Source organism: Euprymna scolopes, chromosome 21 (genome assembly GCF_053919585.1).
Source record: "Euprymna scolopes isolate OS-2025 chromosome 21, ASM5391958v1, whole genome shotgun sequence".
In the NCBI taxonomy this organism is placed as follows: Eukaryota; Metazoa; Mollusca; class Cephalopoda; order Sepiida; family Sepiolidae; genus Euprymna; species Euprymna scolopes.
The window spans coordinates 113,397,109-113,421,960 of NC_136502.1; the positions used below are offsets into that span (position 1 = coordinate 113,397,109).

The 24,852-nt window shown below is 35.4% G+C and overlaps 1 protein-coding gene across 1 annotated transcript in view; it reads right to left on the bottom strand.

The window, feature by feature from the left end:
- LOC145242980 (protocadherin beta-15-like) overlaps positions 1–24,852 on the bottom strand; it is a 631,746-nt gene that overhangs the window by 460,407 nt on the left and 146,487 nt on the right. The window contains exon 2 of the mRNA XM_080106093.1: positions 24,615–24,712. The gene's annotated coding sequence lies outside the window, so the exon portion shown is untranslated. The remainder of the gene's footprint in view (positions 1–24,614; positions 24,713–24,852) is intronic.

Below are 24,852 nucleotides of genomic sequence, written 5' to 3' on the forward strand. Positions count from 1 at the left end.
CAGCTAGACTTTGGAATTCCCTTCCGGGTTCCTGCTTCTCCAACTGTGCTGACATGCAGTGTAATGTGAACTGACATCTTGCTGCCCAACTCCCCACATAGTACCCCTGTAGCTTATGTCCCGCGATAGTTCCCCCCTACATCAAAGTGGCAACGTGCCTTGTTTGGGGTAAAAATGTAATAGAAAAAAAAAGAAAGAAAAAGAAAAAAGAAGAAATAAAAAGAAAAAAGAAATAAAAAGAAAAAAAAAGAAATAAAAAGAAAAAAAAGAAAGAAAAAGAAAAAAAAAGAAATAAAAAGAAAAAAAAGAAATAAAAAGAAAAAAAAAGAAATAAAAAGAAAAAAAAAGAAATAAAAAGAAAAAAAAAGAAATAAAAAGAAAAAAAAGAAATAAAAAGAAAAAAGAAGAAAGAAAAAAAGAAAAAAGGAATATCGTTAAATATTGTATCAATTTTGCACATGATAGAAAGCTCCTATCGCTCTTGGGATTTGTACACAACTAGCCAACTAATAGATGGTCTGGAACAATAGAAGAAAACCGGTCTCCATCAAATGGAAATGGAATCATATCGTCTTTTCAATGGCGACAATTTCATCATTCAACCCTGCATAATATGACCTTTAGTAGAGCCATACATATATATTTATTTTGTAACGGTTTTACTATATTGTCTATTAAAATACCAATGTGTATATATTCCCTGAAAACATTTAATTTTTCAGGATATTTAAGAATATTAATAAATCGGAGCCATTTTTATTTTTTATTTTTAGCCATTTTTTAAAGCCATTTTTATATTTTTTAGCCATTTTAATTTTTTTTAGCTATTTTCATATTTTTTTTAGCCATTTTTATTTATTTTTTTTTAATCACCTTCACCCCAAACAAGGCATACTGCGACTTGGATATGACGGGCTACAAATTGGGACCATGCCTAAGTTTACATTACATTTGAACTTCTGCATATCAGTACAGTTTGGGAAGCAGGTAACAGGAAGGGAATTCCAAATCTAGCTGTTCGAAGGAAGAAACTATTAAAGTAAAAAGCTTTCTAGCATTTAGGGACCTCAACAGTGAAGGGGTGAGATATTGTTGCTAAGCGGGTTTGTCGAGGATAGGTACGTCGAAGGGGCACAGTCCATTAGGGATGCAACACTGCGGTGATGGGCCAGAATGGAGACTCTTTTTCTTTTTTTTTTGTTTTCTTTTTACAAGGTGGTCACCCCTTATCAAGGCCCGGAAGCCACTCAGGGATAAGGGTTATTGAATGTACAGTGCGTTAGTGCGGAGATTTAATAGAGTGTCTACTTAAGGGGGCGGTTCATCAGGAATTTGTTTATGTTGGACTTGAAGACATCCAGGTTGTAGTCAAGTGGAAAGCAGGCAGACAGAACAGAGTTCCACAGGCGTGCAGTTCTAAGAAAGAAGCTTTGTTCATGGAATCTACGTTTTGATTTAGGCACAGATAAAGAGTGGGGAAAATTTTTGAAAGTGGTTTCAGCTAGACGGGTGTTTTTCATAAAAGATTGGCGAGGGGGGACCAGAGATTGGAGCAGACGAGCACCTGCCATGGAAATAACGATAAAACAAAGATAGGCTCGCAACGTCTCTTCTGTGGGAGAGAGGTTGCAGGGAAGAGAAAATGGCATCCCCCACTAAGCCACAAAGTCTATTTTGTACTCTGTCAAGGCAGGATAGGCTGTTTTTAGCATTTCCTACCCAGATATGGCAGCAGTATTTCATCCTTGGATGTACTTGGCTTTTATATAGATAGAGAATTGCATCAGTAGTGAGATATCTTCTGGAGCGGTGGAAGGATCCCACCATCTTTCCTGCGACCTTGGCAACAGACTTGATGTATGTGTCCAATTCAGATCAGGAGTAAAGGTCAAGCCCAGAAGCTTATCAAAACATGGAGCTTCTTCTAGACAAGAGCCATCCATTTCAATTGATGCCAGATGGGGATCAGAGCATTGATGATCTAAAGATAGGGGTTTGGTTTTAGATGCATTTCAGAGAGAACTTTGTCATTTACAACCTTTGATGTGTTGCTGTAGATGGTCGTGTCATCAGCATAGATGTTAATGAATGATTTAAGTATGTGTTTAGGGAGATCATTAATGTAGATCAGGAAGAGAGTTAGGCCCAGGATGGACCCCTGAGGGACTCCAGCATTAATACTGCAAGCCTCTGATTTTTGTCTATCGTCCACTACTCTTATAAACCTGTCAAAGAGAAATGATTTAATGATTGAGAAAACATTTCCAGTTATACTGTAGCTGGAAATCTTGTGAAGTAGACCTTTATGCCATACCTTGCCAAAGGCCTTTGATATGTCAAGAGCAATTGCCCTAGAAAGGAAGCCTTTGTCAAGAGATTCACTAATCCTATGAGATATAATCGTTAGCACATCTGCGGTAAACCCTTTTTTGGACCCTATCCGAGAGGGAGAAAGTCGAGGTAGATAGCAACAATACTCCATGCATGGGCAAATGGTGGCCTTGTAGAGGTATAGGATACTTTCAGGTGTGAGTAGTTTTCTAGCATGATAGAGGGAGCCCACCTTTACAGCAGTTTTCGTAATGAGCCATTGTATGGTACTTATCCCAATTTTTGCTTGAAAAACTGATATTTGAATTTTTGAGAAAAGATGGTTAATTTACCTGGTCATTCATTTGAAGTATGGTATCAAAGCAGCACTCACCCAGATTGAACAAAAACTCTAAAAGAGTAAGTTTCATGAGAATATAAAATTCACAAGTGGTTCTCAATCACTTGTATATCCCTATCAGTGTAGATGAGGACGTTAGGTTTTTGTGGCTCTTGCAGGAAGGTGTCGACGTCCTCCTACATACAGCACCTGGTATTCCAAAATAGTCACCCATCTGATACTGACCATATTAGGGTTTTGCAGTTCTTGCAGGGAGGTATCAACATCTTTCTACATACAGTGCTTGGTATTCGAACACCGTCACCCATCTGGTAATGACCATGCTCAACATTGCTTAACTTCAGCAATCTAAGGAGAAGCAGTGCATCAACATGGTTATGCTGTATATAATTCATTTGAAATTGTTAATTAAGCATAATTTTCAGATTGAGATAAATCTAGCAAATAAAGTTAGTCTGTGTATCTGATCTGTTGGGTTAATAAATTCCTTTTTACAAAATAAATGTTTGATTCTGATTTGCCATTTTTTTTTTTTTTGGAACATTTGTCTATGCTATAAATAAATTAAACATGTATTTCGATTTAATTTCTTACAAAGTTTTTTTTTCTTTTTAAATATGTGATCCAAAAATGCAACATATGATACCTGAAAAATATGCGAGTTATACATTCAGACCCTTCTTCCACCTCAATCTTTTTTTTTTTTAATTTGGGATTCAAAACTTAAAGTATCTATCGTAAATAATGTTTTAAAACCTGGGTGTCCATGATGCTTTAAAATCTGTTTCAAAACCTATTTTTTCCTTCCAACCTGATAAACGACAAAATTGCCTGATACAGGGTGACCCCCCCCCCCCAACAAAAAACAAAAGCTAAATGGAGGTCATCTAAAACATATGCTGTAGAACGGAGAAAAAAAGGCCAAAGACCCTAGTGTTTTGATGTGATGTTTTGAATATAATAAACTAGTTATGACCAAAGTTTCATTTCATTCGAACAAAACACTAAGAAACGGGGCCTAATTAGAATTGGCGCCCGTTTTTTTTTGGGTCACCCTGTACTATCAGATCAGGCAGTCTGAAGATATCGGCTTCCTGACTCAAATGTACTGTATATTAAACTAGCTGGCATTGCCTGGTCATACAATACGCTTAAACATGATATTTTAATTTATGCAAATTGCGTATGTTTTATTGTAGAATCCATTCTCTATTGATTATTATATATTACGAGGAATAATTTGCCCGGTGGACGGATTCGCAAAAAAAAAATTTTTAGATAAAAAAATAATGATAATGTCGTTCATCAAATTCCATCTGTGTTTATTTACAATATCACGTCAGCTGATATTTGGGCTTGACGATGAATGCCCTGGAAAAGTCGCTTCTGATTAATGCTTAGATTTGAAAATATGCAAATGAAGAATTGATTTGTGGCCATTTTAAATAGTACCTGTGCTTTTATCGTAAATTGAACTCATTAATAAGAAAAACATTAAAATTGTGAGGTACACCCGGGCTTGAACAAGGGATCATTCGATTTGTAGTTGAATGCTCTACCTTTTTTTTTCTTTTAAGAAAAAATGATTTGCTGAAATTTTATTATCTCCCTTGGCTGGTTTAATGTAAAATATTCCCCTTTTAACTATAAGAGAGAAAAGCTATTTTAAAGATCGGATTTTTTCGATTTTCGATACTTATTAGATGAATTTCTGTACAAAACACATCTAAGAACACTACCAGATATATAAATTAGCTTTGTATGAAATTTGCAAAAGATAGGTTCCAAAACGGCTGAGCCTATGAGGAAGAAACTCGCACACACACAAAGTGACTTTTACATAATAGAGAGATTTAAAAATCTCTTTGCAAAACATAATCATGCTCCCCCCCCCGTCCTTCATTTTTCTTTCTCCCCTACTTTTCTGTTCGAAAATACTGACTTCCTGGCTTAAAATGCACCAAACATTGTTTTATTTTTTTCCTTTTTCAAAACTCAATCATGTTCTGCAAAACCATAAACAACAGAATCATCCACAAAACGATGAAGCCAAACACAATGAATTAATATTTCCAGAAAGTAGTAGTTGCAGTCTTTTATTGCAACTATTTCTTAGGTTCTTCAGATGGTGGGGATCAATGTGATTAGTCCCAGAAAGTTGTGTTCTTCCACAGTGGGATTACTATTCTTCCGCGTTTCAGTGGAGGGTCATTGTGAAATTTTCTCTTGAAAAGAATTTTCTCTTAACAGAAATGAATGAATGCATTTGTTATTTTTTATTTAGAAAATGTCTAATTTATTTAAGCATTGTTGGAGTTTGCACTCCATGATCTGCATATACTTTAACGTGCAATACACCAGGAGGTCATCTACAGATAAAGATCCCTCAACGCCAGGATCCAAACATTTCACTATGCTGTCCATTTTAATATTGAATAGTTTCATGTATAGTATGCTACCTTGAGGGACTCCCTCTTCCTGGTTTATCGTGTCTGAATAAGCAGAGCCAATGCGGACCCTAAATTTGTGGTCAGATAAGAATACTTTAATAAATTGTAGGAACCTGCCTTTAGGAGTCTGCCTTTTAAATCTAGTTTATGTAAGTTTCTCATTATTCCATATTTCCATGTAGTATCATAAATTTTCTCAAGGTCGAAATAGATTGCTGGTAAGTGCTCATTCCTGATAAATGCTTCCTTTATAGCTGTTTCGAGTTCAACTAGGTGATCAGTTGCATTTCTTTTATTATGGAAACCACATTGTAGGTTGGAAATAAGGTTGTTGGATTCTAGATACCAAACAAGTCATTTACTATCCTTTCCATTATTTTGCACACGCAACTAGTTAATGAGATTATTCTGTAGTTTTGCGGGTTCGAATCATCTTTTCTTGGTTTTGGGATTGGTAGTTTGTCTCCAAAAGTCTGGGAATTTGCTTTCTATTCATGATTTGTTGTAAATTCTTAGTATTTTTAGTGATTTTGAAAAGAGTGCGGCATAATCACATAGACACACCGGTTCTCGCTGGATCACCAAAGTTAAGCAACGTTGAACCTGGTCAGTACTAAATGGGTGACCATTTAGGACTTCCAGGTGCTGTATGTGCTCTCTGCTTATCTCGGCATTGTTTCCAGTCGTCCTCAAGCAATGCCGATTCAGGAGAGGTGTGGTTGGGGATTGCGCAACCCTTGCCTCACAATTACATGCGCAGCTGCCCCTACAGGGAGTATCATTTCTCTTTCGAGACTGAACAGAGGCATCAAGGAGTGGTCATAAGAATTCATAATGGATTTCGTCTGGTCCTACAGCTGTTTTGTGGGATCTTTTAATAGAATCTTTTAATTCGGCTAATGCAAGCAGTTTATTGTAATCTTCTAGGTTTTTCAATTTAAAGATTAGTTCGGCATTTTTGCTTAATTGTTATAAATTTTGTGTTATGATTTTGATTAAATGAGTTTTGGGAAACGGTTTCAACTAAAAAGTTTGCTATGTTTTTTTTTGTTTGTTTTTATCAGTTACTCTGGAGTTATTTTTGCAGGAGATGCTTAATTAGTGTTGATTGACGTTGATCTGCAATTGTTCAAAACAAGGAAACAAAGGCAGCTAAAAGAGAATGCAGGAAAAATTATTGCAGCAAATTGAATTCCTCCACGGAACCGAGAGCAAAATGGGAGATGATTTGAAAACTTGCAGATCATTTTCAATTTCTAGTAATGTTTCTGTAAAAAATTTTACTCTGACATAGTTTGACTGTAATTCAACCTATACCTGCATTATTCTTTGTATAGTTGCCAGTTGACCTTATTTAGTTTCCATTGGGGAAGTTTTTCATTGTTAAATTTGGGTTTTCTATCAATATTGGAAAATGATCATTGCAACAAGTGTCGCCATGTACTTTCCAATAAAAGTCCATATACAGTGATGGGTCACATAAACTTAGGCTGAATGATTTCTGCTAGAGAAGTTGATTTGTGTAGGTGTACCATCATTGAGGAAGCCTATATCATTTTCGTTGATAAACTCTTCCAATGTTTTGCCCTTTTTATTAGACTCTTTACACCCTATAGGATATTATGACTATTGATTCTCTTAAAAGGACGAAAGATGTAGGTAATTGGTCAATCAATTTTTTCAATTCGTTTTTATCCATATCATAATTTGGTGGTATATAGAGAGAGCATACCGCCATTGTTTTATGTAGGGTGACGTTAATGGCAATTGCTCGGTTGTTGGTTGTTATGTTTATTTTGCTGTGGGGTATATCGTTTCTGATTTGAATAGTTACTCCCCCGGAGGGCCTGCCCTCGGTGTTATGAGTGTAATCAAATATTTGGTAGTTCTTTATATTAATGTTGTCTTCTTATTTCAGGAAGGTTTCTTGAAGGCAAATTATGGCTGGGTTGAAGAGTGAAATAACTATAAGGAGTTCGGTATAATTTGGTTTCATTCCACAACAATTCCATTGGATGATTTGTTGTGTGTTTTGTTTTTATTTCTATCCATGAATTGCTTATTTCTCTGCGTATTTTGGTGCTTCTATTATCTTTCTTGCTTCTAGGAAAGTCTTGTAGGTGCTTGTGAGTGTTCATCCACATAGTGGTGTGTTGAGATATGGGGGTGCTAAATCCTGACCTCCAAGTCCTTCAACCGCCAGGATCCTGTCCTAAGACATCATGAGTTGCCACCCACGGCTAACAGGTGGCCGCATTCAGGGACTTTTACCCTCTGTAGGGGGACAGTCAGCGTATTCTAATGCTTCACCAACAAGGCCACAGTAAAGAAAGGGGAAGAAAAGAAAAGAGGGGAGGGATAGAAAAAAGGGCGGAAAAGGGGGAGGGGGACAAATGTTTTTGAGTTTTGCAAAAAAGGAAAAAAAAAACACTAACATTTAGGTGCAGTGCATTTTAGTCAGGAGGTCACTATTTTAAGACAATTTGATCAGGTAACACCAGATTATATTAAAGGAACTGTGTCTGTGTTTGAGTTCGTTCCCTATGGACTCGAAAACAGCTGGACCGATTTTTATGAAATTTCACACATAGGTACTTTGTATACCTGGAAGTATTCTTAAATATCTTTTGTATCGAAATATCTTCAATAAATATCGATAATCGAAAAAATATGATGAAAGAAGGAACAGGTGATTTTGACCAAAGTTAACATTTTACAGAGCCTAACATCACAAGTGCATTTGAAAAGTTTTATTACCACACAAGCTGAAAGGCCCAACATATAAAATCAACAGTAGTTTCTTTGATATGATATAGGCGCATTAGAAATGAATGTTTCTGTTTAGAGCACAATTGAAGCATGATACTTTACTTCTACACTTTAAACTTTAATGCAAACCATTATATATATATCAAAAAAAGTTTATAAAATCAACAGTAGGTTCTCTACAGTGCAATGTAGACTACAATTTATTGTGAACTTAATAACTGCAAAAGGCATGTAAAGCTTCCTCCTGGTGCACCGTGATGGGTCCCCAATTAGGGCAGGTAATCAATCGATTTGATTGAAAAATGGGCTATTTCATCTATTTCGATAACAATAAAAATATGGGAGTCTGTTGAATAATTTGCTGAGCATTCAATCCCGGGCAACGTCAGGCTACCCTGCTAGGTCTCATTATAAAATTTGTAACTGTTTACAAGCTAAAGTAAATTATGGAAGTATTTTTTTTTTTTGCTAGTTCAGACATTACATTTGTTCATGCTCATACGCACGGATCCAGGTGTTTGTTTAGGTTTTCTGTATTCAAATCTGATTTTCTAATTACTTTGTGAGTGCAGCTGAATAAAAACTGTGTCAGAATATTAAAAAAAATCCATATTTACAGCAAAAAATACATAAAAAAATGTATATGCCAATAGAAACACACACACACACACACACACACACACAGACAAGAAAAGAAATGCAATAACGTTTAAGGAACTTATCAGTCGTCTGTGATAGTAAATTCTGATTTTGAATAAAAAATACATTGGTGCTTCTTTATTATTGTTGCGAAATTCGAAAATTGAAATATTGAATTTCATGTGAAACCAATGGTATCTACTGAATTATCATGTCGAAGTAGTGGAAATATCCAAAAATTACAAAAAAACGATAAGATAAAAAATTAATTATTAATGAAAATAGTTTTGCAAAATTTTCAAGTGTTTATATAATTTAACAGCATTAAGTCAGGGGAAGTAAGTCTGTCAGCCTTGTTACAATTAATGGTGGATGTCACACAGTCATCTATTTGTACAAAGTGCATGTTTTATGCAATAATGTAGTAATATTTAACTAATTTTGACATGCCAATTAGATAACATTGCTTATTGTTGAAATTTGATAAAGACAGAAAGTAGTTATAGGTTTTTAACGAAAACTCATTTTTGCAACAATAAAGAAAAAAACAATGATTTTATGGAAATCGCTTCAGACAAGGCATGAAGCCACTTGATATAAGGAGCTAAAAAATATTACTTCAAAGTCAAAAACTTGCCAAAGACAAGTGTGAGATGGATATATACTGACCCAGAAAACAGCACGTCTTCCTTTGCCTGAAACATCGCTCCTGGAATGTGAGGACTAAAGGACAAAGTAAGAGAAGTGAGAGTTATGAAGCTGATTCACTTTCTACTCGCCTATTTAAACTTGCATAGACTACACTAATCTATATATTAATACGACAGCGTGTGTGTTATTTTCTGTGTCACGCTTACATACGGATTATTTAATTGTTATATACTTCAATTTCTTTTCATAAATAATTTTACCAAGAATTCTTCATACGTTTCGATTTTGATTATAGCTGATAGCACTTAAGTCATCTATTTTTTTTTGTAAATAATTTTATCAAGAATTCTTCATAAATTTTGGTTTCTATTATGGCTGAAGGAACTCAAGTTATGTGTGCACACACACACACACACTTTTTTTTCGTAAGTTTTTATTTCAGTTTCGATTTAAACTAATGCACCCAAGTCATATGGACATATTTTTTATTTATTTTTGAAATCCCAACTTTATAATATGTAAAAATCAGTAGAACATTAACTCTATAATAATATATACGAAATTTGCAAGAGTTAAAATATCATATTTAAGCGTACTTTACGACTGGCCATTGCCGGGCAGTCGTGCTAGCTTAGATAAATACTTTTGCAGTTTTAACAAAAAAGCTACAACAATATCAAAGCGTCTCCATTTACACTAAACATCTACAGAATGCCAACATCAATATATTACATATGAATGAGTCGCCTGTGGAATTTCCACAAGTCCTGCTAGTATCCATCATATCAACAATGCTCATCGTTTCTATTTTACAATTTAATCTGCATCGCTATGCAGTGTATGGTCGACACAGATCACAACAACTGTCTATTACATTCGTTATATTTGCAGGTTGATTTCAGTTCTAAGCTTGCAAGGTCAAGAAAACCGCATTTTCTATTGAGCACCTGATATTCCCATATAATCTTCGATCAAGGTACATGTTAAGAATACGGAGTCAGTGGATGAGGAGCCGAGAACAACATTAGACAACATTCTTCTATTCCTCCCTGTCGAGATCATTATTTTCATGTAAAGTGTTCGACTGAGCTTCAATCTATGGTCCCCCCCCTCACTAAACTTTCACAAGAAACACTCGTCTAGTTGAAAACACTATCAATAATTCTGCCCACTCTTTATCTGTGCCTAAACCTAAACGTAGATTCCATGATCAAAGCTTCTTTCTTAGAACTGCATGCCTGTGGAATTGTCTTCCGTTTTCCTGCTTTCCAGCTGTCTATAATATGGTTGTCTTCAAGTCCAACGTGAACAAGTTTCTGATGAGCCGTTCCACTTAAGTTAACAAATTTACCGAACTTCCATTACTATCGATTACTATATTGTCCTTTTGACTACTCTACACTCTTTAACCCTTATCCTTGAGTGACCTCTCGACCTTGATAAGTGGTGACGCCTATGTAAAAAAAAAAAACGTTGATCATGACCTCTAGAAATTTGGAGCTATCTTTAATCATCCTAACAGCATAGAAGCAGTCTAGGAGTCAAAAAGGACATTTGACAGTATATTAATATAACAGATAAAAAAAATCAATTAATTAATTAGTTAATTAATTAATAAAATAATAATCTGTGAAGCCAAAGGAAAAATCTGGAATTCATGTATGAATGGATTATAGTATAGCACAGAAAACTTTGTTAATATTGAAAAAAAAAAAAAAAATTTGTACTCAATAAGATCCACTTCACAATAAAGAAAATGCAATTCATCATTATATATATATATATATATATATATACTAGCAGTGCCCCTTCACTGGCGTTGCCCGGTGGAAGCATTCCCCCCTCTCCTCTCATAAAAAAAAATTAAAGTATGGTGGTTGTTGTTTTTATTGTTTTTGTTACCCAACACTCAACCTCATGTTAAGAACGACTTTTGGAATAGACACCCCATTTTGGTTGTAGGGGTGACTGTCAAAATATTTGCCACAAATTTAACCTTGATAATCGCTGTCAGGATCCCTATGTACAAATACTATGAAGCAAAAAAGAAATTTGAGAGTGGCAGTATCAGACGGATATAATTAGATTTGTTCCTCACCTGTGCATATTAATCTGGTGGCCAGTGATTTGCAGTGCATAATACAGGGCTTTATATCATGAAAACTACTTGTATCCGCCAAATAAAAATGACATTTTCTTAATCAACATGTAAAAGTCATCATTTTAAAGTAAAGTGTGTAGGTGGATCTAAGGTAAAGATTTATCTTAAAAAAAACAAAACAATTGGTTTATAATCAAACAGGCCTCCCCGTCGTAAAAACAATAAAGTACGGTTGTTATTGTTGCCACCCAACCCTTAACCTTTTCATGTTAAGAATGGCTTTCAGAACGAACATCCCCAACATCTTCTGGTCACCCACAATATTCCCATATTAAGAATGGCACTTTGAATAGACACCCCATCATGTGAGTGGGTAAGGTGTGTGGGGTTGTCCGAATATTTGCTCCAATCGCTGTCAGGATCCTGAGGGGCAAATACTATGCAGCCAAAGGAAAAAATGTCCTCATGTTAAAGAAGAATGCCTTTAATTTGTCTATAATACAAACAGATTCATACGCTATTGGGTCGTCAACTGAATTCGAAGTGGTTAATGCAGAAATCGAAAAGTAAACAATGGTAAGTGTAATTAAAAATGTTATGTTTCAGGGTTGTTTTGTTTGTTTGTTTTTGTTTAGGGGGTTATCTGTGCGATGTTAATGTGTGCATAGATATTGAAAAAAAATGTAAAAGGAAACGGCCTGTATAAAAAAGAGAGGTGACCCCCCCCCAAAAAAAAAGAAATAGTGTCGTTGTCGATTTCTTCAGTATAAGTGTAATCAGAAAAAAAAAATATGCTAACCATAAATGTTATGTATTTTCTTGCAAGGTTTTTGTTGTGTGTGGAGGGATAGTTGCGCATATATATATATATATATATATATATATATATATATACACACATACACACAGAAGAGACACTCCCAGCCTCCTCATGTTCAAAACAGCTTTCAGAATGGTCACCGGCAACAACCCCATATTAAGAACGGCTTTTGGAATAGACACCCCATTTTGGTTGTAGGGGTGACTGTCAAAATATCTGCCACAAATTTAACTTTGATAATCGCTGTCAGGATCCCTACGTACAAATACTATGAAGCAAAAAAGAAATTTGAGAGTGGCAGCATTGTGACCCCCCCGCCAAAAAAAAATAGCGTCGTTGTCGATTTCTTCCGTATAAGTGTAAACAGAAAAAAAAAATTATGCTATCCATAAATGTTATGTATTTTCTTTCAAGTTTTTTTGCTGTGGTGAGGGGGGGGGGTAGTTACGCATAATATATATGCACACACACAGACAAGGCAGAAAAGAATAAACACAAAGATAAATATTTTTCCTAATATTATTATATGCTTATTTATATTTACAGATAAGAATAGTGCTGAAATAACTTAAAGTATCTCATTAAAATTGCATCTTGAAACTAACGAACCAAAACAGCATCAGACTTTTCAAAATTACTTCAAGAACGAATCATGGGTCAACATGAAGGTGGTTATAGTCAACGCAAAAACAAAAAAGCTTTCAATACGCATTTCTACTAAAGTGATCAGACAATTCACAAGAAAGGACAAAGAGTGCACAAAACCTCATCCAGGTAACCCCGGACCCTCTAAAAGAAAATTACATCGTGTGAAAAGAAATACTGAAAAGGATTCTCGGTGCAAAGCCTCTGACATTGAAACATAAGTTAGTCCCAGAACTTATCTTCACAAGCTGGGCTACTATATTTTTTTTATTTATTTATTTTTTATTACATTTTCACCTCAAACAAGGCACATTGCCACTTTGGTGTAGGGGGCTACTATCAGGGGCAGCAACTACTGGGACACTATGTTGGGATTTGGGCAGCAAGATGTCGGTTCACATTACACTTGAACTTCTGCATGTCAGTACAGTTAGGGAAGCAGGGATCTGGAATGGAATTGCAGAGTCTAGCAGTTCTGGGGGAGAAACTACTGGAGTAGAAAGATCTTTTACATCTAGGGATCTCTACAGTGTGGGGATGGGATTTAGCTGTCGGGTTTGTGCAAAATTTCAAAAAATTCCAAGGTGTAGTTATTAAGGAAAGTGCGAACAAATGAATGAATGAACGATTTGGAGCAATTTTACCCATTATAATGCCCCCTAGGAGGGCAACCAGAGTCATCCCGGAAAATCTGTTCTGGTCATCTCACAGAAATCAAGTATAAGCCCCAGGAAGAGATCCCTTCATGAGAACCAATTGAAGTGAAATGAAATACAAAGAGATATGGGTAATGGGACTAAAACTAAAAAATAAAGAAGCCTCCATATTGCTACTGAAAATATCAGGGGGAGAGCACTCCAACAGACTTCAGCGTACTCCAATCTGAGAGAAGCATAAAAAATAAGGAGCGCCAGTTCTGGACTTCATTACGGAAAGATTTGTATAATTTGGATTATTCAAACTACTATTCTTATCTTGATTGTTATTTGCACAAACGTTTCGCCCAGTGTAAGTTCCATCCTTCAGGTGTATCTTGTTGAATTCGGGAATCTGCGCAGAATCTCAAACAAAACTCTTTATTTAACCACGGGATTAGCATGCTCTCGTTTCATCAGCCATGACTAAGTAGACGTCTTAAGCAATTCATAATTGCGTACTTAGTATCGCCTGCATCGAAGACTGAACCTTCAACCTCCAGAAAAGTGTCACTCACATGGAGGAGATTATGGAGGCTACTGCAAAGAAGGTGGGCTCTCTCTATCTTGCTAGAAGATTACTCACCTGAGAGAATCCATTACCTCTACAAAGCCACCATTCACTCATGCATGGAGTATTGTTGCTACATTTGGATAGAGTCCAACAGAATCTCCAATCTAATAGGTCCCACTTTGTCAACTAAGCTACAAGCCCTGTCTCATCGCCGCATCTGTGCCTGTTTTACAAGTATTTTAATGGTATGTGCTCTGATGAACTCATTGCACTTGTGCCCTTTCGACATACATATACCTGACAAACCCGCTTGGCAGCAAAAGCACGCCCCTTCACTATTGAGGTTCGTAAATGCTAGAAAGCTTTCTACTCTAATAGTTTCTACCCTCAAACAGTTAGACTTTGGAATTCCTGCTTCCTTGACTGTACTGATATGCAGAAGTTTAAATGTAACGTAAACCAACATCTTGTTAATCTAGGCATGGTCCCAAATAGTAGCCCCTTGCGTCCAAGTGGCGATATCCCTTGTTAGGGATGAACGAGAGTAAAAAAAAAAATTATCTCGTGCTTAATCCGTTATGTCACGGGTCCTTGTGGAAATTCTGAAGCATGAAACATCATGGGAAGAATATGGAAAACTCGCACACCCTACGAAGGCAGCTACTTCAACTAGCATGTAATCATTATCTTCAAACATAAGCTACTTCCCTTGTCGATATATTTAACCCGATTCTTCTCGCGATATCAAATACGTAGTTCAATCATAACAGCGAACATTTCAGATCAACTTTCAGTCAATGATAATAGTTTCAGGCTACAAACTTATTGATTGATTTATCCATCGAAATATGCAAAAATAGAAAAAAAAAAATTGACAATTTTTTGGCGATACTATAAAGAATGGCAATTTGTGTCGACAGGTGGATCCATTGTTGCACGCGTGTAGCTGAGCTGAGATTTCGTTTTTTTTTGTTTTTTTTTTTGTTTCGTTATGTTTGCAGCCCGAAACTGGAAGTTTTTGAAGCGTAAAAAAAAAAGTAAAATTTAAACAAGCGTTGTCGAAAAGAAAACCGACGACTCATCGTTTTTCTTTTTGTTTTTTACTAGATGCACCCGGCGTTGCCTGGTATAAACGTTAAATTCCTGATAACACACACACACACACACACACACACACACACACACACACACACACACACACACACACACACACAAACACACACACACAAAAAACTGAAGTAATGAATAATAATAATAATAATAATAAAACAACGCCTAACGATAAGGAAAACGGCTGAAATATTAAACCCTTGAATGCGGAGAATAACAAGACAATATAACGAAGAAGCGTTACGGGAATGAAGAACACCGAAGCTGCAGATCTACATGTTCTATCCCCCCCCATCATGCATCTCTCCATTATTTCACCACCGCCCCCCCCCCCCCAAAAAAAAAGTGATACCAAAGAGCCGAAAAGAGTCAAGGAGGATGGACAGACCGAGGAGGGAATACTGGCCAGACCTCTGCTGGACAAATGCGAAGAGACCTGGGATCTTGGGGAGGCTTAGTGCCACTCAAATTCCAGTATAAACCAATGGCCACTACCAGCGAGAAATTAATGGTAAGAGGCTGTTGCGATGATGCAAATCTATTTGCAAATGCTATCGAAGGAGGAGGAGAGAGCTGGACGTCTGGGGAGACTTGTTGTCACTCAGTTCCCAGAGAACACCACAGGTCTCCAATCAGATCGTTTGCTGACTTGTGTGAAAGCTCCATGTGAGCCGATAATAATAATAATAATGATAATAATAATAACGATAATAATAATGATAATAATAATAATAACAATAATAACGATAATAATAATGATAATGATGATAATAATGATAATAATAATAATAATAATAATAATAATGATAATAATAATGATAATAATAATAATGATAATAAAAATAATGATAATAATAAAAACAGACAAAAACTGAGACATGGATATGCGAGTATTGTGCTTTTTCTAAACGGTTCATTTCTAGTAAAAAAAAAAAAATACTCAAGCTGAGATCGAAACCAAAATCTAAAGACAGTGAGTCAAGTACGATAACCATTAGGATAGCTTGACACATTCTTGTGAGTCATTCACGCATGCGCACTTGTGAACAGTTGATAAACAGATAAAAATCCGATGACTACCAAGTTCCAATTTTGACTCCTTAGCAGCCCTTTTTTCCAGATAAAAACAGATTAAAAACTTGTCACGTGTCTGAATACTCTACATAACAAATTTCAAGTTTGTAGATAGAAACAATCATTGAGTGTATAGATTTAAAAGTGTCCTCGCACGTACACACACACACACACACACACACACACACATACATACATACATACATACATACATTCTCACTTTTATAGATATATAGATTTATTTTTTATATACGCCAGAGTTCCGCAGCAATCGAACAATTTTTCTCAAAAGACGATATTTCTGGTATTTGTTGCTAATCGCATCGTCAGATCCCAGAAAAATGAAAATATGCACATCCATTACCCAGTGGTCCAAGTGCAATCTACAGAGTGACAGGCCCACCCTTAAAAATGCCATCCATGAAAACGTTCTTAAAATTTAACATATATAATGTTATTCTTCTAGATTTTAAAAGTTGGATCTAAATAGCATCTAAGCTGACATATTAGAACAAAGCTTATTTTCCCCCAAAATACATGACGAATTTTATTGACGAATCCATTGAAAAACATTGGTTGTTATTTTCTGCATAATATTTTAGTACAGATGTTTTATTCACACAAACATTTTTGGCTACATATGTGCATACATGTTTCAGCTGCAACTTAATTCAAAATCCACTTTCCTTGTATCTCTTGTGTTTATGCAAATTTTAAAAAAATGATACTAAAATGCAGCTCTACTCTTTGTTGAGCACTCTTATGATACTACTGTGGACGCAGGATCCAAAATAGCTACTGGGAATGTCTCAAAGGGGTAGTCGTATCGTGCTGACATAGCACCACAAGTGATAAAGAAATGATAATCGCATTCCCTTTAATGAAAGGGTAAAACATAGTCATTGTATGACATCATTAATTTTCTTCGGAGAATTAATTATCTGAGTTTATCAGGAATGGCACTATAATAATTGGTAAACACAATGAAGGAGTATTTATATATAAAAAAATAGTGTTTTTCATTACAGCATTTCGCAAAGCATAAAAAATTTGCCCTGTCAATTCCTGACTGGCATGCGTCTACTCTGTACGAAAAAAAATCTCAACTGTATGTTTCTTTCTTGTAGCACCAAAGAGTGAAAGGAAGAAAGCGTTCATTTAAAAAACAAAAACAAAAAATCATTAATACATAAAAGAAAAGGGAGAAAGAAAGAATAAGAGTTATTTGTATTGTATTAAGTTCATTTGGCAACAGTCAGCGGATTTCGACTTCTAGGCACAAATTTAGCTTTTTCATGTGGGGAAATCTAACAACTGCAGAAATAGTACCTATTCTTGTACCACACTATCTTATAGACACTTTCCAAATGTTAGAAATGATAACAAACGAATTTCTTAATATAGTCACTCCTGGATATGTGAGGGTTATGTGGAGATAGGTAACCAACCCGGAACATTCTACATAAGGAACCGAGTCACCGGATTCACCTAATACATAACAGTGATTTCAAAAGCGAAAAAAAAAAAAACTTGGGTGACTTCAGCTAGAATCGAAACCAAAACACTGTGCTCCAGTGTTATTTGTTACCATCTGAGCTAAGTCCATACACATATCAAAACTTTAAAAGCTAAGGTAGTTAAACATATAAATGTATATTTGTGTATGTGTAAAAGACACATGCCTAGTTACGTTTTGCGTGCTGATCCTATGGCTTAGGAGGTTAGACTACCAACTAGATGGCTGTAGGTTTGATTCCTTACTTGGGATGGGTGCAAGTCTTGCCACACTGGAGAGCTGTGATACAGCAAAACAGTGCGTGTGTATATGTATCATTCAAACAGTTAAATGGTTAAGTGACAGTTTTAGTCATTTAGAACTGCATTTTTTCGACCAAATTTTAAACAATTATTACAGTTTATAGATCACCTTCTGAACTATATTGTGAAAAAAATTTTTTCAATTTTCGTTCGGTAGGTTTGCTTCTACAATTATTGGTATTATAGTGATTTCTCACGTGTCACCTTCCTCTCTGCTCTTCTGCAAATTCAATCTATTTGCTTGTTTGTTTTTTTTCTGCCGCCTTAATTTCTGTCCTGCTGTGACAATGTGGTGGGGTGTGAGACAGAGATCAAGAATCACTAATTTATATATATATATATATATATATATATATATATATATATATATATATATATATATATTAAATAACATGTTCGCACTTCTAAGGTTCCAATAAACTGATGACTTCTCTCATCCACTCTCTCTTTAAACCGTGTGACGTCACATTCGTTTTTCTCAATTCCCACAACAGAGTAAAAACTAACCTTAGAGTTCACCAAGTTTCCCGCGGCTGATCTTTCATTTATTGTTAGTTTCAGCTAATCAAATTATATACGGCTGGATCTACTCGCTCAATATTTAACACTTATTGTTGGTAGTGGAAGTGATCACCAAATTCTGAACGTTAAAAGGGTTCTGTTCAATTTAGAGTGTGAAAATTAAAGTCACAATGCTAGCTGAGGTGCCTGGTAAATTGCATACAATGTTTTGAAATTTTTGTTAAACCCTCCAATGTAGTTCTGCTCATTGGAAATAAATGAAGATTGATAATTGATACTGTGGATCAAAGGATTTTTGGTCCGACTAACAATTAAATTTTGAGTCTAATTTGAGCGATAAAAATCGTCTGAAAGCAAAGATTGGGAAAATTAGGTTTAACTACTTTTTATTCCATTAAAGTAAGAAAAGCCAAACAAAGTTTAAATAGTGCACTTTATATAGCCAGTAATCTATCTCCTTATTATATAAAAGGAATTTTGTGTGTCTGTGTGTTCGTTTCCTATAGACTTCAAAACGGCTAGGCCGATTTTTATGAAACTTAACACGAAGGTACTTTATATGCCTGGCAGTGTTCTTAGGTTTTGTATAGGAATATCTTGAATAAAAATCGATAATCGAAATAATCCGATGAAAGGAGGAGCAGGCGATTTTGTCCAAAGTTAACACCTTACACAGTCTAACACCACAAGTGCATCTGAAAAGTTTTATTACCACACAAGCCGAAAGGCTAGACATAAAATCAAGAGTAAGTTCTTTGATATGAGAGGGACGTGTTCGAAATGAATGTTTCTGTTCGGAACACAAGTGAACTATGATACTTGACTTTTTCATTTTAAGCTTAAATTCAAACTGGTTATATATAAAAAAAATAATTTTATAAAGCCAACAGTATGTTCTTTACAATGTAGACTGCAATATATTTTGGACTAAGTCACTGCGGGGATGCACAAGCAAAGTTAAAAAAAATCTACACATGTCTGTCTCCCTGTCTCTCTCTTTGTAAAAGCAAAGTTTAATAATAATAAAAAAATAAATAAATACAATAAATAATCCCTGTCCTTCTGTTTTTGTCTATCTGCTTATGTGTGTGCGCGAGTAATCTATATATATATATATATAAGCGAAAATGTGTGTATGTATGTGCGTTCGCTTTTTCTGTATGTCAACAAAAGCCTTTTTTCAGAGAAGCGGTCGCTCGCTTAACAACTTTTAAATACTTTTTATATCACATAGAAATCGTAATATCTCACAGTTAACAACGAAGCTGGCCGGTCTATTTAATTTGCTCGATTTCGGGAAGATAAATATTCAATATTTGTCGCTCGCCCCATGTGGGTTAGTCTTTTTCCTATAACATCTTGGGGTGGGGGAAAAAAGCGTTCAGCAGTAAATGAATACTATCCCACAGTTGACTTCATTAACTCATTAAAACGGACACCTGCTAAATCCAACTAATTAAATAAATTCAAACGTGTTTCCGTTAGCATCTCGCGGTGGGGCAATGGTTAACATCGCACTTTTTTTTTTGTTTTTTTTTTTCACACTTTAATTTACAACTTTGCCTCAAGAGTTCGGGTTCGATCCTCATACTTATTTTTTTTAACCCCCCCCCCCCGCACAAACACCCGGGCAACGCCGGGTACCCCTCCCTAGTCTACTAATAAATCAGGATTTTCTCTTTTAGTTAGAAAAAAATACTAAGAACGAGCGATTTTTTTAATTCTCTCTCTATCTCCCTATCTTTCTCCCTTTCTCTATCATCCAACAATAAATCATCGTGTGTCCGTAGTGTAATTTCTATTTTAGTTATACAAATATTAAAAACGAGTGTTTTTTTTTTTCGTTTTTTTTTTTTCGTTTTTTTTTTAACGATTATCGTTTTATTCGCTGCTCTAGTGGCCGATGTTCACTTGTCGGGGTCCAAAATGAAATGACTAAACTCGTTTTGCGAACATAGTATTCTGAATAAAACAAATAATTATAATTTGGATAAAATAGAGAACTTTCTGAATTTATTCGAAATGGTCTTTCTGTGAGCTACTTCGATCCCTTAAAAAGCCAGACTGGCACCAAGTACGCCGGTTTGTGGATTTTGGCTGGTTTATCAAAGAAAAATCTAGCTTTTTAAGGGATGGAAGTGGCTCCCAGAAAGACCATTTCCAATAAATTTAGAAATTTTTGTTTGGTTCAAAATAGAATTATTTGTATTTATTCAGGATAGTGAATGCGCAAACGATATGCGCACAAACGATTTTACTCAGTTCATTTTGGACGCCAATGTGTAAACATAAGCACTACACTATTGTTATGGGCTTAAATGGTAATAAACGAAAGGAACACAGGATTTGTAGGAACGAAACATGTATTCACATATACAGGATGAAACGGGCCCATCTCTAATTATGCCCCGTTTCTTACTGTTTTGTCCAAATGAAATGAAACTTTGGTCATAACTAGTTTATTATATTAAAAATATCACATCAAAATACTAGGATCTTCGGCCTTTTTTCTCCATTCTACAGCATATGTTCTAGATGGCCTCTTTTGTTTTTTTTTTGTTTTCTTTTTTATCACCCTGTATTACATGCAAAGTCGAGTTGAGAATACGATTGCTTAACGGTAGGACGTTATACACATCCAGCTCGGTCGCGTGCCGGGCACCGGTACTTGATACTGGAAGTGACGTCACTAGAGGAAGTGACGTCATGAGATAGTCCATTAATCCCCTGGACCAGGCCAGCAAATCGCATGATGACCAAAACATACCGATATATATTAGTGATAGAATGTAGATTTATTTACATAAATATACGAGAAATAATAAGGATATACATAGGAATAAGAGTTCGTTGAGAAAGGAGTAACATTACTTGCGGTTAGTTAGGAGAGTTGGTTGGGTGGCCATGCCAACCAGGAGTGAGCTCCTTGTTACATGTTGACTCGTCGAGAGTTCAGCAGAAAAAAAGGGAGAGATATAAGAAACAGGAGATGACGTGGCTGTGTCGCTCTCCAGTTATCAGAGTTAAAGGGCGACAATCGAATTAGCCTGCAATTAACAAACGATTAAAATTGCTATGTTTACAAAAAATTAACGAAATGGGCAAAGCCTTTAAACTGTCGCATAAAAAATTCAAGGCTTGAACATTCTTAGCAAATTCTATTTTGATTAAAACATTGAAAGTTTTGGGAGTTTTTCATTCCTTTTTCATTTTTCATAACAAAAAAAAAAAAGAAAAAAAAGATATCGTTTCATTTTGTTTTCGAGTTTCCAATTTGATGTTTAAATTTGATGGATGCGGACGATTTTTTTAGCGATGATTTGGACAGGGTATTTCAATATCGATATTTACCCATGTTCGCCATACCGATACGGCAGTATTGCCCCCCCCCCAAATGAAAACTTGTCACGAAGAAAAACATGGGTACTTGTGTTTTTTTGCCACCGTGCTGAAATGATAACACTATTATTTTAAAGACCATTCTTAACATGGGAGGGGAGAGTGTTTAGTAACTATTCTGTGCTTCTACCTAACAAATTCATAAAAAAGATATTGTGAAGCTTGTATTTAACCTGAATGAAATATTGAAAAACAGGAGGTGGAAAAAGTGCACAAGCACCATGGTTTAGAAATGTAAGCATGTTCGAACTACCAACACGGTGATATCGCCCCCCCCTCAAAGAGGAGAGAGTGTTTGGTAACTATTCTGTGCCTCCACCCAACAATTTAATAACAAAAAAAAGATATTGTGAAGCTTGTATGTAACTTGAATAAAATTTTTTAGAATAGCGAGGTGACAAAAGTGCACGAAGACCATCGTTTCATTCTTATATTTGGGTGCTTGTGCTCTTTTGACACCGTGCTGAAATAATAGAGTTATTTTGAAAGATATTTTTAACATGTGGAGGGGAGGGAGGTGTTTGGTAACTGTTCTATACCTAATCTATATAATTATAAAACTCAAATGACTTTGTAACGAGTGATGTAACCCACTTTCCGGTTTACGACATCCGGTTGCACGTGCGCGCATAAACATTAAGTCATAACAACGTAAACAAATAAATACAAATCGCTTCTTTTGCAGATTTTGACCTGTGCACTGAAATATTAATGCTATTATTTCGAAATTATTATTTAACATGGGAAGAGTGGGGGTGTTTTGCAACTGTTCTTTATTACAACTATACTGTCACTATTTTCTTACAACTAAACAACTTTAACCCGTTGACAAACATAAAAACAATTGTAGTAAAGCCAAGACTACTACTACTACTACTACTACTACTACTCTCTATCCGTCCCTTTTCCTTCCTTCTTTTTTATTTTTTGTTTACATTTCTAGATACAAAATAGTTGTGTGAGAACGGTAAATTTTTTGACATATTTACTAATCTGTTTCAATATTAGTTTTATTTTATTTTATTTATTTAGGTTTTATTTTTTGCTTCAGATTTTATTAATTTTTTTTTCTAGATTTTAAATTTCTATAACTTGGTTGAAGGATTCCAATATGGGTTTTTCATTCTTATATTTCTCATCGGTAGGTTCATGTGCGTTTTTGCTGCTAAATGACTTTCGTCGGCGTTAAATTCGTAGAAAAATCATGTTTAATTTTCAATTTTTGAGCGATTATTCGGAAAAATAGGTAACTTTACACGAATAGCGAGGATTTTTTTTCATGTTTAAGTGATCCATCCGTGATTTTTTATTTTAATATACTTTCATAGAAATGTTTCTGTTATGTAAAAGAACTATTTCCTTTATGTCACAAGTGGCACGCTCATACATGAATTCCATAGCTAATATAACATACTGACCCAACGGGTCACGGGTAGTCTAGTAATGTAATAAAAAAGAGATCGTGAGGCTTGAATTTAACCTCGAGTTGCCTATTGGCCTTGATAAGTGCTAATACAGAGAGAAGAGAAACAGGGTGAGAGAGAGAGAGAAGATAAAGAGTGTGAGAGAGAGGCAGAAGAGAAAGTTGTTCCATCCTCTTTCCCAAATTTGACTACTGTGCACGTTTGAACTCTCATCGTCGAGTTGATCCTCGAGTTGCCTATTGGCCTTGATAAGTGCTAATATAGATAGAAGGGAAAGAGGGTGAGAGAGAGAGAGTAGATAAAGAGGGTGAGAGAGAGAGAGAGAAGAGAAAGGGGTCTAGAGAGAGAGGTAGCAAAGGTGCACAATCAACCAAAACTTTTGCTTAATTTTTTTACTAGTAAGATTGACGGTTACATTTCTTTTACACGTGCAAACATGAACATTTTTTTTTTGGGGGGGGGGGTTAAAACATTATGCCCACCTCTAGATTTTTCGTTACAATTACGACTTTTGCTTTTTACTAATACGGTTGACGGTTACATTTCTTTTACATGCTCACGTTAACATTTTCTTTGGGGGTGGGGGTAAATTTTACATTACGTCCGCCTCCACATTTTCGTTACAATGACCACTTTTAGAGGTTTTTCGTATATCCTAATTAGGAAAATCTCATTCATATTTTGCGCAGACAAGTGCTTCTGAAGATATAAACATGTATTCTGCACTGTAATTCAATGCCTGCCAGATTTGTACTCTCGTGCACGATACAAAAAATCCACTTCTTTCCTATCCACACTGTCGCCAACTATATCATTTGCAGGTGGGGATGCTACCTACGATTTTCACGGTTAAATTTGGGGGATGTATTTATCTACCAACCCCACCTAAAAAAGAGGTGCTCTGCTTTAATATACATACTTTATATGGGGAGGTCTACTGCAAGGGGAAGTTGGTGGTGTCTATTCCGAAAGCCGTTCTTAACATGGGGAGTTTCAATCTAAACAGTTCATATACAGGTAATCTCTAAATTCTAAAAGTTTTGTTTATATTTTCTGTTCTTATTCTAAATGAACCATTTTTCCTAATTTTATTAATTATTGCATACGGATTTACACATTCCCGTATTTGCTTTTTTCAAATTCAAACAGTCCCTGAAAGTAATCAACAACCGTAGTTTACTTTTTTGTGAGATAGGGGAGGGGGTGGCTTCCATTCCATAGGGCAATGCCAGTTAACGGGTCCTGCTAGTGTATATATATATATATATATATATTAATTACTGAATTGGGGGAAAAAAAGAAAATTACTCACATATACTCGCATATATTATTCAAGATGCAGAATATGAAAAGCACAACATTATTTTTAATTGGAAATATTTCGATCCACTCTTGCGGCCTTTAATCAATCTGAAAAAAAAAAAAGAATAAACTTCCAATTAAAACTGTTATAGTGTCCATGTCACGTGATCTGAATAATAAAATGAAAACATTTGTGATTAATTGTATCTTTATTTTTGTCAATATTATTCTTGTCTATGTGTATGTAA